This window comes from Panthera leo, chromosome B3 (assembly GCF_018350215.1).
Source record: "Panthera leo isolate Ple1 chromosome B3, P.leo_Ple1_pat1.1, whole genome shotgun sequence".
NCBI lineage: Eukaryota > Metazoa > Chordata > Mammalia > Carnivora > Felidae > Panthera > Panthera leo.
This window is the reverse complement of record NC_056684.1, coordinates 42,386,401-42,400,515: the sequence shown is the minus strand read 5'-3', so window position 1 is coordinate 42,400,515 and position 14,115 is coordinate 42,386,401. Positions and strand designations below refer to the sequence as shown.

The window sequence follows — 14,115 nt, the reverse complement described above, 5'->3', positions numbered from 1 at the left end:
ATCGGAAAATGGTGACAGGTGACATTTTGCAAATGGGGTAAGCTTGGAAGAGAACACTTAACAAGTTAAACTTATGTAAATACAGAGCAGATGTGTGAGCAGACTTTTGAAGTAGACCATGACTTTATGAATTAAGGAGTTGGGGTGAATCTATGGATGCACAGGGGTAGGTAGCTACTCCCCCCCCCTCCCCACCCCCCACTCCCCCTCCAAACCCTGAGAGGCCAGAGACCTGGTTTCTATATCTAGCCTGCCTTCCACTCTCTTGGTCAAGTCACCAAATGTATGGACAGGTTTCTTATCTGTAGGAGGAAGGGCAGAGCCAAGATCATGCTTCCCGGGGAAGTGCTGGGTGGTAAAGCTGGGTATAGGAGACCATAAGAGAAACCTAAGACTGTTACTGGAGACTTAATTTTACTCAGTAAATTTGGAAGACACAAGGTTATTTTTGAATGAAAGCAAGCATGCACATATTGAATAAGTGCAAAATTTGCATGATCTGAATTTAAGCTAGAACATCGAACTTGATAAATGAAGGCAATCTCATGCTTGCTGTGAATTGCTTCTCAGTGCCAGGTGCTCCTCCCACTTTTTGGTGGAATTTTGGCAGAGTCTGATGAACCATGGGCCAGGGATCTCAAATTAATCATCTAAAATTTCTGGTTGGAGCAAAAAAGATCTATCTTTGGTGTAGAATCAAGGGTAAGTTCACACACTCAACAACAGAGACAACGATAGTAAAGGATTTCTAGCCTTTTAGAGTTCAGGTACTTCTGAGGGCACCTGGGTGGCTCAGGTGAGCCACCAAAACTCTTGGTTTTGGCTCATGTCATAATCTCCTGGTTTGTCAGTTTGAGCCCCACATCGGTCTCTGCATGGGCAGTGCAGAACCTGCTTGGGATTCTCTTTGCTTCTCTCTTTGTCCATCCTCTGTTTATGCTGGCTCTCTGGCTCTCAAAATGAATAAACTAAAAAAAAAAAAAAAAAAATTCAAGGAGCACCTGGGTGGCTCACTTGTCTAAGCGTCCAACTTCAGCTCGGGTCAGGATCTCACGGTCTGTGGGTTCGAGCCCCCACATCTGGCTCTGTGCTGACAGCCTGCTTCAGATTCTGCCCCTCTCTCTTTGCCCCTCCCTTGCTTGTACTGTGTCTCTTTCTGTTTCATAGATAAACAAAACATTACAACAAATCTGAAATACTCCAAAGTTTGCCCTTCCTTCCTTTCTGGCTTAAATGGGAAAGCTTCTGGCTTGCCTTCTGGAGTGTGAACCTATAGCCAACACTCAAAAGGGGACAGGCCTAGTGCTGTTGTGGGACCCTGAGGATTTAAACGTGTTACCTGAGACTTGACCTAATCTATGAAATGTGCCAGGGGAGATAGCAGCATGCTGTTAAAAATTTATTTGAAATGCCTCTAACAGAATGGTGACGCTGGGGTTGGCCTGTGGAGTCCATGTTGAGAGTTAAAACTACCGACTGGGGAAAGTTAGAATAGCAAGACAGCCAATTTTTGTTTCTAAAAGTGTTTAATGTTACATAGGAGCTGTGTTTTGATGTTGATGTTCATGACCGTGCTTTAGAAATTAACGCCAGAGGCTTCAGACGGGACACACATCCCGATGCCGTCTGGTTTTCTGGAGAGCTGTAAGGCGGGTGCCTGGCAGACACCAAGGAATGAACACCTACGAATAAAGCCGTTGTTGAGAAAACGGCTCCTGTAACCATTTGTCAACATTACCTTATGTGAGGCAACTTTACTGTATGACGTAATAAAGATAATTTATAATGTCTTCATGAAAGCAGGGGTGGGTGGTAGGTAGTGGGCTTTTTCTTTGTCTTGCCTTGGCGTGTAATTGAAACAGGGCCTGGACCAAATAAGAAACATTTGTGTTGGGGGAAAAAAGATTCCAGAGGCTTCTTGACTGGGGTCCTATAATGCTTCCTTATTTTACTTGGAGCATGTACGCAGACTTCTCATCGGGGAGGAGCATTAACGACATTGCCTTTTCTGTCTGTTCATAAGCAGCTGCATTTGAGGACCAAGGGACCAGTCTAAATTCTAGACCCACGTGACCTACCCAGTGAATTAGAAGAAGTGTGTAGATTAATCTGTGTCCAGAAATCCACAGCCTCAGAGTGAATTTATAAAGGGAGTTGCTTTAGCAATGCTACTTATCCGGAAGCTGTGTCCTGTATAAAGAAAAGTGTACCTGTGCATTCCCAAGTCGCATGCTTTCCAAGTAGGTCCTGGAGAAACCCTGGGTTTGCAGAGGCAGTTGGGTTGTTCGGCCCTTGGGAAATCGAGCCAGGACGGATGGACTGATGTGACTGAATACTTGTGTTAGAGTGTATGGGGGCGGGGGGGGGGGGGGACTCTAACGGGGCCCCGGGTGGCTCAGTCAGTTAAGCATCCAACTTCAGCTCAGGTCATGATCTCACGGTCCGTGAGTTCGAGATGTGCTTCAGGCTCTGTGCTGACAGCTCAGAGCCTGGAGCTGCTTCGGATTCTGTGTCTCCCTCTCTCTCTGTCCGTCGGTCTCTCAAAAATAGATTTAATTTTTTTTAATGTTCATCTTCTTGGTCAGGCTGTTAGTGTGCTTGGCTTGATTGTAAAATTGGCACCCTGGGAGCCACCCATAAAGACCCTTGAAACACTAAGTGATAGTCACATCCTAGGTATCTGAGCCCTCACTGCTTGCCAAGGTTTATACTGAATGCTCCATGGGGCACGAAGGTGAAGGTGGTGGCATCCATGCCTGCCAGGAAGTCTTTCAGGGAGGTGAAAGGCACCCAGAAGTTAACGTGCTGCTGTAAGGTCTCTCACAGTGAGACAAAAGCCTAGGGCATGGTAGGGGGAAGGAAAAGAGTAATTTTGATTGGGAGCATCCTGGGGATCATCTAGGGGGGCCTGGGTGTGGGGGGGGAGGAGGGGATGTGAGCCAGACTTTGGAGGAAGGTAGATTTATATCCGGCGATGCTGGTTGGGCTTTCCCGGGAGGAATGACTTGGGCACAGACTCCCAAGTGGGTGAGTGGAAGGCAGGAAGTGGTGGGGTGGGGAGAATCCCACAGACACTCTGGGGACTGGTTTGTGGTTCGTGGAGGTGTATCTGTGTGAGTCTCTGGGAAGGGGCGGAGTTGGGAGCCATCTGGTAGGGGTCTCATTGTGCAGGGTGCCCTTTCCCAAGGTAAGTAATTGGAACTGTGTTGTGGATGTGGTGGAGGACACACCCAGGGGAGAAGGGAGGAGGGCGGGAGAAGGGGCCAGCACTACAAGCGCAACAGAAAGGCACAGAAAAGAAGAAAATGAACAGTTTCGAGTCTAAATTCGAGTCTTTCTCCTGCTGTCAGACTGAGGGATGGGGAAGCCAGGCTGCTCACGTGGGCTGGGCCTTTGGGAAGACTGTTGGATTTTTTTTTTTGTTTTTTTTCCTCGTATCTTTATTACAGTTGTAAGTTTTCAAACCTGGATGTGGAATCCCTGAGTTAGGCTGTACTCAGAACAGGTCCAGCCATCCTCCTCATCCTCCCCAAACTCTGCCTCCCCTTAGTTGCCTGCAAACTCCTTTGTAAGGAATCCTTAATCCCTCCTCTTGATTTTTCACTTGCTTTAACCCTACTGTGCACCCTGTGTAAGGTGCTGTAGGGATGCCTCCAGGAAAGGGCAGTCCTTGCTGGACAGGAACCCCGGGCTGAGAGAGGAGAGAAAAGAGGATTCTAGAACAGTATGAAAAGTACGCTGAAGCGGATTTCCCAAAACCTGCAGCGGAATCGCAGGAGAGTGTGTCAGGGGTCCTGGGTGGGGTGTGGCGATGGAGAAGTCTGGCAGCTCTGACCGGTGATGCAGGTTGTGGCTTAGTTAAAAAAATACTTGCTCTGGGGCCCCTGGGTGGCTCCAACTCTTGATGTTGACTCAGGTCATGCTCTCCTGGTTTGTAACTTTGAGCCCCTCATCGGGCTCTGCGCTGACCGTGTAGATCCTGCCTGGGATTCTTTCCCTCTCTCCCTTCTCCTCCCCTGCTTGTACTCGTGCGTGCTCTCAAGATAACTTAAAATAGTTCCTATATTTACATGGGACCTAAAGTTTTCTTCCAACAGTGTAGCCTTCAGGTATGCCCGATATTTTGCGGGGGCTCTTGGAGGTCGTTTTTATCCCTCGGCCGCTACCCCAGCCCTAGTTTGGGGCAGAAAGAACACATGCTGCTGTGTTGTGGGGGTTGCTCAAGGGATCCTTAATTCATGTGTGTGAAGTATTTGTCTACGCAATGAAACTGTCTTGGAGTTTGTTTTTGCTATTTTAAAAATGTATGTAGGAGATAGTGGGGTTAATTAAAAATTTATTTTAAAGCATTTGTGTCTTAATCTGCTATCTCCAAGGATACTAGAAGCACAGCTACGTGTGTGTGTGTGTGTGTGTGTGTGTGTGTGTGTGTGTGTGTGTGTGTTGGCATTTGCAGGAAAGAATCTTCAGAATTTTTTTTGACCTTAAAAGGAACTACCACCTCCTCCCACCACTCAGCCCGGTGCCTGTCCTCTGGGTGGGTGATAAATGCAGCAAACCCATGAGGGCTACACGAACAGCTACCTTCATGTATCCCATCCACCCCTACCCACCCCTGTAGGACTATGTGCTGTCCCATGACCCATGACACGTGGGGGAAAGCACCATGAGACCTTTTATTACCTGTGTTCTTGGAGGCATGCAGGAATCACAAGGAATTACAGTTGAGCACAGTCTAGTGCCCCAGAGATGCATGCCTGTCATTGGACAGTCCATGTTCAGTCCTGGCCCATGCCTTGGTTTAAAGGAATAAGCTGTTAGATGCGGTGACTACTGCCAGGGTCTTGATCCTCACTGAGAGTGTCAGCACCCCCCCCTTGGCTGTAGAGCCTCGTCTGCAGATTGTCTGGGTTAAACATCAAAAGGCTACCTCTGGAATCTGTTTCCTGGTTTGGCTGTCCTTCCACATGGGTCCCATTGTGTGGAAACAGTGACCGTGCCTGTAAGTGAGCGCTCTGAATTTGAGAAGGATCCCACTTACAGTCTCAGTGGGAAAGGGGCAATGAGATCATTTTGTTCCCTTGTTAGTGGCTGAAACCCTTTGTCCTTCTGGAATTGGCAGGACCTTTACTTTTCCTGAACTCCTAGCAATGGTTTCCCTGGAAGCTATTGTTTGGAATCCATCAAGAAGAATGTTGGGCGCGTGTGTGTGTGCCACGCACGCATGCACATACACCCACACATACACCCACACTCAAATTCTCATGTGTGCGTACACAGGAAAGCAAGCCATGCCTGTCTTGAGTTCGAAAGATGGCAGAATCCAGTGAGGTGTTTTTTTTTTGTTTTTTTTTTTTTGCAAGAAAGTGACTTATGAAAGAGTGTGTTCTGTACTCTTTGGCTTCTGTTTTGCTTTTTCAAAGCACAGACTTGAGTGAGAAGAAACTCTGAGCAGGAGATGTCGGGCTGTGGCACTTGCTTGATGAGGCGCGTGTGTCTTTGGTATCAGTCCAAGTGGTCCCAAACCCATTGAAATGTTGGATGTCATGGTGTCAGTGTTTGGCTACTGTAACTAGAAAATAAAAATGGCGGCGAGTCTGCTAGGGAGATTGCAAAACAGGGGTCATCTCTGAATTGCCTGCTTGCCTTATGTGGCCGAGAGGATATTGGTATGTGTGTGGGAAGGGCGAGGAATTGAGACCTACTGTTCAAGTTTCCAGACACTTCACCCATTTTTTTTTCTCATGAGCAGCTGAGTTGATCACTCACTGAATGAGCAGAATTCTCCACAGGAAGGTCAAGGGTGGATGATGCATCCGAAGGAGAATATGTAAGGAACCCTGGTCTTTGTGTCCAGCTGAGGACGGAGTGGCCAAGGGTTCTTCCAAACTTGGAGAAGCCTCTGGGTCTTCACTCCCTTCTCAGCTGATCAGGAAGGCTTCCCGGGCTGGTTCATGGTAACAGAATGTGCCGCCGGAAAGAGCCTTGCAGAGCATGTAAGAGGAAAGACCACTGGGTTTGCAGAAACCCAACACCAGCCCTTCCCAGAGTGACAGGCAGCCCTGGAGGTCAGCATGGCCTCAGCCCCAGAGCACAGGACTGTCCCAGGGTGTGGACGTTTAAAAATGAAAGTGTATTTATAGAAGGTGCCCCTGGAGCCAGAATTTTAACTGTTCCTTTGTGGGCCCCACCCTTTGACAAGCACAGGCCTCATTCCACAGGCTTAGTGGCCTGTCTTAAATGAGCGCTGAGACAAGAATGCCTGGAGGTCCTTGTCATTGACTGACTCCAGTCCTCCCCCCCGACCCCCCACCCCCAGTTACCCAAATTGCTTTGTGACCTATACATAGAGTATATAAAATGTATAGGTGCATTTTGAAGAGTAAAATGAACATCTGTGAAGCCAACAACCAGGTTAAGAAATCAGTGTGACAAAATAGTACAAGACGTCCTTTCACCTCAGAGGTGATCAGTATGTTAACTTTTTGTTTAGATCACTCCTACTTTTGTTACTGTTAGTACCTGTGTATGCGTTCCTAATGATAAGTGTGTTCGTTGCTTGATGTGCATTATATTCTTGGTTTTGAAAAATCAAGTACCGAGCATAAACAAGTAGCTTTGGGAAGCTTCCTGCTAAACTGTTCAGCAAAGGATCACAGATGTAGAGGGCTCTGAAACCCTTGTGAGCATTGCCAGCTGCACAGTGTGACTTTCCCACCATAAATGCCGCCAGAAGCCAGTTTTCTCCATGGTCCCTGCTCTTGTGGATCACTTTGTAAATGAGGTTGTCCTTGATACCCCCATTTACAAGGGGGAGAGAATTAGAAAAGGGGAATCCTTCTAACATTTTAATTCAGCAGGGGTCCTCAGCCACACGTACAGAGAGAAACTTCAGGGAGCTTGTGAACCCTTTGAAATTGAATGCATTGTGTTCTTTTGGGTGAAAGAGTCTCTGATACTTCAGAGGAATTTGTGGACCCTCCCTCTCCATAAGGATAAGGAATAATGTTGCCATTATGGTAGGTTTTGTTTTTTGTTTCTTTCTTGTTACTGTTTGTTCCACCTATTTTTTTTTTAAGGTTTATTTTTGAGAGAGCGAGAGACAGAGTTTGAGTGGGGCAGGGCCAGAGAGAGAGGGAGACACAGAATCTGAAGCAAGCTCCAGGCTCCAAGCTGTCAGCACAGAGTCTGATGCGGGTTTCAAATTCACGAACCGTAAGACCATGATCTGAGCCAAAGTCTGATGCTTAACCGACTGAGCCACCCAGGCGCACTCCGCCCCCATTTTTTTTTTTCTTAAATTTATTTATTTTGAAAAAGAGGGAGAGAGAGGTTCCAAGCAGGCTCTGTGCTGGTCAGTGCAGAGCCTGATGCGAGGCTTGAACCCACAAACCATGAGATCATGACCTGAGCTGAAACTAAGAGTCGGATGCCTACCTGACTGAGCCACCCAGGCCCCTGTTTTCCGTTTTCTAGGTGAATACGGGAGCTGTTGAAGACTTTGAAATAGGTTTGATCTAACTGTATGTCTGCATGGACTTGTGACATTTGCGTGTGCCTGAGTGTTGAAAGGGAAGTGAACAGTAAGTCATACCGTGGCTTGTCCAGGGTGGAATTCTTGACTGTGTTCCCGGCGGCCTAGCAGTCTTTACCTTTTCTTTCAAAGCTGCATTTCCTTTCTTTGACCCAGAGTAACTATAATGCTAAATGGTGGGGGGAAATTGGGGTGGTTGCTGTAGTTTCAAAACAAATGACCTCACTGCCTAAGTTCCACTTGATGCAGGAGAAACCGTAACTTTGGCCTATAAATACTGGACCTTTGGGGAAACGGATCCAAATACCCATTTAGTGAGGGTGGGGGCAGATTGGTCCCTGCTGAAGCTAACTCCCTAGAAACAGAACACAACTATTGTTATTATGACTTCCTAGTTATTTCCTTAAGAGATAGGGCAATTTAAATTCATAATGACTGACATTTACTTCTTCAAAGTAGGCGAGTAATTATGCTTTGTATAAGCTGACTTAATGTGAGGTACATTTAAGCGTTGTTCCAGCAATGAGAGGGAATTTTTGAGTTCTGTAGCTGAGGGACACCTGAGTTTTGTCCCATTCATGTTCTTTTTATGGATGAGTTGCCTGCATGTCTGCAAAGTTAGGGGTGATGTGTCCAAGGATGTATTGACATGTCGGGGTCAGCCGGAACTAAAACCCTAGGGAAAGAGCTATTTAGATGATTATGGTTTAAATATATCATTAGACGAAGGTTAATTTAAAAATACACTCAGAAGACTCATTTCCTAGAGAATTGGGATTTCGATCATCAATTTCATTTTAACAAAATGACCTTTGACAACAGTCTTAGGCCACCCATTTTTGAAAAGTACTGCTACTTAGGGTCTCTGAGCATTTCCCGAGAGGTTTCTGGTCTCTGGGGTATATAAACCTGATGTGTGGGAACAGAGCTTCCATTTGGGTTCTATATTCCTTCCATCTCATAAACTGAGACTTTTTAGATGTTCAGTGTTTCCCGCCCCCTACCCACCCACCCACCAAAGGTTTTAGACTCCTTGTACTCAAATGTGAAAGGTTTTCTTCTCTTAAACTTTGTTTTTGAAGAAAACCAGGAGTCTCATTTTGGCTGTTGAAAGTCTTCGGGGATTACAGAGACAGAATTTAGGGGAAGGGTTAAGATTTGGAAATGCAGGCTGTTTTGACTCGTTTTGTCGGTTAAGAGCCAGACAGAATAAGAGTAACATTTAGAAACGTGAGTTTTATTAAGGAAGGTAATTCACAGGTACGTTTAAGCTTTCCAGACGTGGTTTCTGTGATTCCATTCCTAGTATGGCCATTACGTGCTCCTAATTTGGGGCAAGGCAGCTCTTGTTAGAGTCTTGATTGTTCTCTTCTGTAAAGACCGGTTGGGTCCAATGCCTCCTAGGACTTGTGACAGCTGTCTGTCGGCTCCACACTGGGGGATTGGCAGATTGGATCGGGGTGTGGTGGTGTCTCTCCTGACACGGAGGGCAGAGGGGAGGCCAGCAATCTAACTGCATGGTGCTCAGAGGCCACTGGCCTTCCCTGTTGTCCTTTTCTGCCCGCTTCTAGCCTGAACCCCATCGATGTCATTCGGTGTTGGGAGAACGTTGGCCTGACCTTTGTCTTTTGTCTCCTCTTTGCCAGCGTGCTGCTGTAGGGTAACATCTGGACTGGGTTCCCCGGCTCTTGGATGTCTCGCTGCCCACAAACTCCTGGAGCAACTTGTTGAAAACTGTGAGTGACCTGCGTGTTTCTACTTGGCAAGTAGCTGGAGGCCCGTGGACTCGGAGGGTGAAGGGTGGTGGTCGGGAGTCACGACCTCCAGCCACGGCTGCCGGGCTTTCTGACACTCAACTCCAGGAGCCTTGGAAACGGCAGTGGTGACCACAGGCACAACCTTTCTGCCCCCAACCATCGTAGAGGTCACGGCCCTTCTGTATTTGCCTCCTTGGAGCTTCTTGGTTGTACCACCAGGGCAAATGTTGACAGTGCATCTTTACTTACCTACAGGAACAGATTCTTGGGGGGGGGGGGGGGCAAATGCAGGTGGTGGCCCTCTGCCTGACCTCCTCTTGGCCCAGATGTTCCCCCCTTCTCTGTCATGTTTGATCCTCACATCGCCCTCCCTTTTAGAGAGGCCTTATTTGACTCACTTAAAGACCCCCTCCCTCCACATTCTCTTTGTCTTTTTCTCTTGGACCCCTGTCTGCCTTTTTCTTTGCACTTAACAACAGCATTGGTCTCTTCAGTTACTTGATAGACCACCCGTTCATATGTTTGTTCATGCAACGAATATTTGAGTATCTAGGAGGTGCTGGTGGCTGAGGTAGGCACAGTCTGCTGTCCTGGCACTTCTATGAAGGAAGAAAAAGACGAGGTGAAAACTTCAGTGTCACAACCCTAAGTGGATAGATCGTTCTGTTCTGAATACAGCCGTGTCTCCTGGGGATCCAGTTAAAATGCAGATTCCTGACTGGGTGGTTCTGGGTGGGGCCTGAAATTTTGCATTTCTAGCAAGTTCCAAATGATGCCAATGCTATTGTTGTATAGATCACGCTTGGAGAAGTAAGGTCTGAGGTTCGTGAAGCATGGGACACTTGGCTTTGAGCGTGACTCTTGGGGAACGCCTCGAGAGGTGTGTCTGTCAAGCCCCCAGAGAACTGATGGAATTTTGTCTGGCCAGTCTGTCTCCCTCAGCTGCGTGAGGCTGAGTGTACTGAAACAGGAGCCCGGCTGAAAAGTACGGGAGCCTCTTACCTCACCTGTGTCCATGTGCCCCTATCTCATTATCATCCTAACTTGTGGTTTTGTCAGTGACCTCCGAAATGCCGTGCTTCTCAAATTTGTGCATTGAAATCCTGTGGGGTCTCTGTGCAGTGTGCCCTCTCTGTAAGTCAGCATTTCTGGAAATCAAGAGGGTGTTTTTCAAGAGCAGAGGCCATATCGACAGGGCCACCACCCTGGATCCCAAGTGGGGTGTTGAGAGAGACCGTGTTGGCAGCTGTGTGAAACCTCCAAGCAGGCAAAGAGGCTGTGAGAGGGGTGGCTGGAGGGGTTCAGGTCGCTGCTACCAAAGTAGGTGTCTTGAGTCCCGGCAATGGGCTGGCCCCGTGGTTGTTGGCGTGAGACCCTGCTGCGTCGTGGCCGGATCAGCACCGCTGCAGTCAAGATTTTCGCAGGTAGTGTTGAGTCTTCCCGAGAAGCCATGTTGATATACCGCTTGAGTGATGAGCACTTTCAACAGACATTTAAGGAGTATTCAAGGTGTACCGGGTGCCTGGCTAAGCGCCTGGCATGTGGTCTTGTGTCTCAGCCCTCCCTCCTGCCCATGAGGTAGGCAGTCACCATTTTATAGAGGGCAAGACCGAGGCTGGGATAAAGGAAATCACTGGCTCACACAGCAGGTGCATTTGGGGTCCAGCCTCCTCTGTCAGACGTCATGCTGAGCTCTTCCTCCTCTGGTCTTTGCCACCTGAATCCCCACTAAAAATGGGATTTTATGGCTGGTACCACCAAGGGGTTGCTGCTGATTTGTGTTGGCTTCCATCTTTCTCTCACACCCCTGGATGTGGCCTTTCCCTGCATGTCAATGGTAAGATATTGCTTCTGTAGGCACTCCAAAGCCCTTTGAGTCAGGGTAGGAGCTTGGTCAATGAAGTGAGGCAGCAACGGGCAGGGCAGAGTGAGTTGTGTATTACTTTCCGATGCCACTTCTTGCCCCCCCCCCCCCCCCCCCGCTGCCAGCCTCAGCCTGCCTTCTTGGGGCCAGCTACCCAGGGGGACTGATGGCTGCCGGGGGTCCCCAGAGCCCCTGCTACTTCCTAGTCATCCATGGCTCATGGCTGGAAGGGAGAGGGCAAGGGGTCAGGTCGATTTATGTGTTCTCAAGACCATTTTCTGGCCATTTTGTGGCATTTGTGCATCAGAGACAATCTCCAGGGAGCTTTACTTTGCAGAGGGTTATTTGGTCTGTCGTGGATCTCGTATACAATTGCAGTGCTTGATGCGTTTTCAGGTTTCAGTTAGTCTCCTTTGCTTTGGCCTCAAGTATTTACTCCTGTGTACCCATCAAATGTAGAATTCAGTTGAACCTACAGAGCTAGGCTTCTGTGGCCAGGGGGGACTCCTGGTCTGGACAATGGTGGGAACAGTGCTGTTAAGATGGTTTTACAAACTGTTCCTCAACCCACACAAATACTTGCCCTCTGTGGTGTGGAGTGGGCCTACCCAGGAAGGGAGGGAAGGGGATCTCGAAAACAGCTCCTTTTCGCTTCTCCGGTTTTGGGGAATCATGGTTGCTTTTCCACCTGGAGTCAGGGCTCCTGCGACCGGGAGATGGGATCCCCACCCCCGGCTCAGTGATGTGATAACCTTGGCCCTTGGGTGTTTGCCTGGGCTGTGGATTTTCACGCAGGCACCAATGATGAGCAAGTAGCTTCTGTTTTCTGGGTCTGTTTCCTCAACAGCAGAAGGATGGAGAGGACTTTGACCTGACAGAGTTGTTAGAGACATGATGCACTTAGAGTACTGTCCACATATCACGGTTGCTCACTCGAGGGCTGGCTGAAGTGTCCTTTTCCACCTGTGTCTGGCTGCATTTCCTCCAGCTGAGCTCTTGTGTTGGAGGCCAGTTGCTTGGTAGAAATGAACCCTTTGAGAACAGGGATTATGCTTCATCCATCCTTGGGTCCCAGGGCTCAGCACTGAGCCTTGAGCTCCAAAAACATTTGTTAAATGAACCCAACAAAGTAATTTCCTTCTTCCCTTTGCTTATCTAAAGTAACCTATGTGAAGAGCAGTGAATTAATCAGTGCTGCTGATGAATCCCCAAGCAAACACTGGAGTGGGAACACTGGTCACACTGGTCTCTGGTAATGATAAGCTTTCACAAGTCCACACAACGGTAGGTGTTTCCTTGCCTTTTGTGTACTTGGGACACAAGTACACTCTGGGGTCTTCAAGTATTTGTGGTAATGGGAGAGAGCACAATGGGTGGAAGATGTTGGATGAGTATTTCCAACACCGTTCCCTCTAACGGGTCTGTATTTTGTTAAAAAATTTTTAATGTTTATTTTTGACAGAGACAGAGCACGAGTTGGGGAGGGACAGAGAGAGAGGGAGACATAGAATCCAAAGCAGCTCCAGGCTCTGAGCTGTCAGCGCAGAGCCTGACGCGGGGCTCAAACTCACCAACCGTGAGATCATCATTGAGCCGAAGTCGGACACTCAACCGACTGAGCCACCCAGGCGCCCCTGCATTTTTTTTTTAATTTCCTTTTACTTTACAGAGTTATGAAAGTAATTTACAACTTATTTTATTATCTAAAAAAATTTAATCATTTATTTTACAGTGAGAGAGAGAGCAAGCGAGCGTGCATGCACAGGGGAGGGGCAGAGAGAGAGGGAGACCCAGAATCCGAAGCAGGCTCCAGGCTCTGAGCTGTTAGCACAGAGTCCAATGAGGGGCTCGAACTCACGAACTTAGGAGATCATGACCTGAGTTGAAAGTGGACGCTTAACTGACTGAGCTACCGGGGTGCCCAGGACAACCTGTTATTTTAAAAGAAGAAAAGGAAAGCTGTCTAAGGGACCTACTGATCCTCCATATTGATATTCCTCATATTGGTAACTTGTGTGAAGTATTGTAGCCTTTTGGGCCTGTGTTGATGCCGGACTTGGGACCTATCACCTTATTAGTACCAGACTGTACTTTTTTTTTTTTTTATGTTTATTTATTTTTGAGAGAGAATGAGTGGGGGAGGGGCAGAGAGAGAGGGAGACACAGAATCCCCAAAGCAGACTCCAGGCTGTCATCACAGAGCCCAACACAGGGCTCGAACCCATGAACCGTGAAATCACGACCTGAGCTGAAGTTGGACACCTAACCAACTGAACCACCCAGGCGCCCCTCCCCCCCCCTTTTTTTTTAGGGGACAGAGATACAGGCTCCCCCCCCCCCCAATCCAAATGTAGTGCTAAATAGTACTCAGATACTAATATACTTCCTGCCTCTGCTTCAAGACCAGATTCTGTCCATGTCAGTCATGACACTGTCCCAACCCTACAATCAGCATTGCTTAAAGGGCATTTGGGGTTGGGAGGGGGCACAGCCTTCCATGGCTGAGTGCCCATGGGTACCCCCATTCCAGCAAACAGAGGTTTGCTTTTAGTACCATTTTATTACCTTGTCTGAAATCGTGGGTCCATGGTGACCTCTGGTCACCATTCTTGTTCTCATTTGGACCCTCCAATGCATGTTTCTCCCTATTGAAGAAGGCCTAAAAAAGCAATGATTTCTAATTAACATAAAGACTCATCCAGTTTTTACCTCTCCCTCCTTGCAGGCAGAGCTCTTGCTGGTTTCAAAAACAACAAATGGTATTAACTCGCTGCTTTTTGAGAGAAGGAAAAAAATTTTCCAGGTGGCATCAGGACTGCACGTGAAGTCCTCATGGCCCTTTGTGAGAAAGCATTTTTTAAGCCAAAAAATACAGTATAATGTTTTGCATAACATATTTTAAGAATTGATGTGTCATAGACCTTGATGGCCTGTTAATGTAAATCTGTTAATTGTTAAAT

The 14,115-nt window shown here is 47.7% G+C and overlaps 1 protein-coding gene across 1 annotated transcript in view; it reads left to right on the top strand.

The window, feature by feature from the left end:
• The window catches only part of TLN2 (talin 2), a 435,350-nt gene that overhangs the window by 63,619 nt on the left and 357,616 nt on the right, over positions 1 to 14,115 (top strand). Inside the window, exon 2 of the mRNA XM_042941831.1 lies at positions 9,181 to 9,270. The gene's annotated coding sequence lies outside the window, so the exon portion shown is untranslated. The remainder of the gene's footprint in view (positions 1 to 9,180; positions 9,271 to 14,115) is intronic.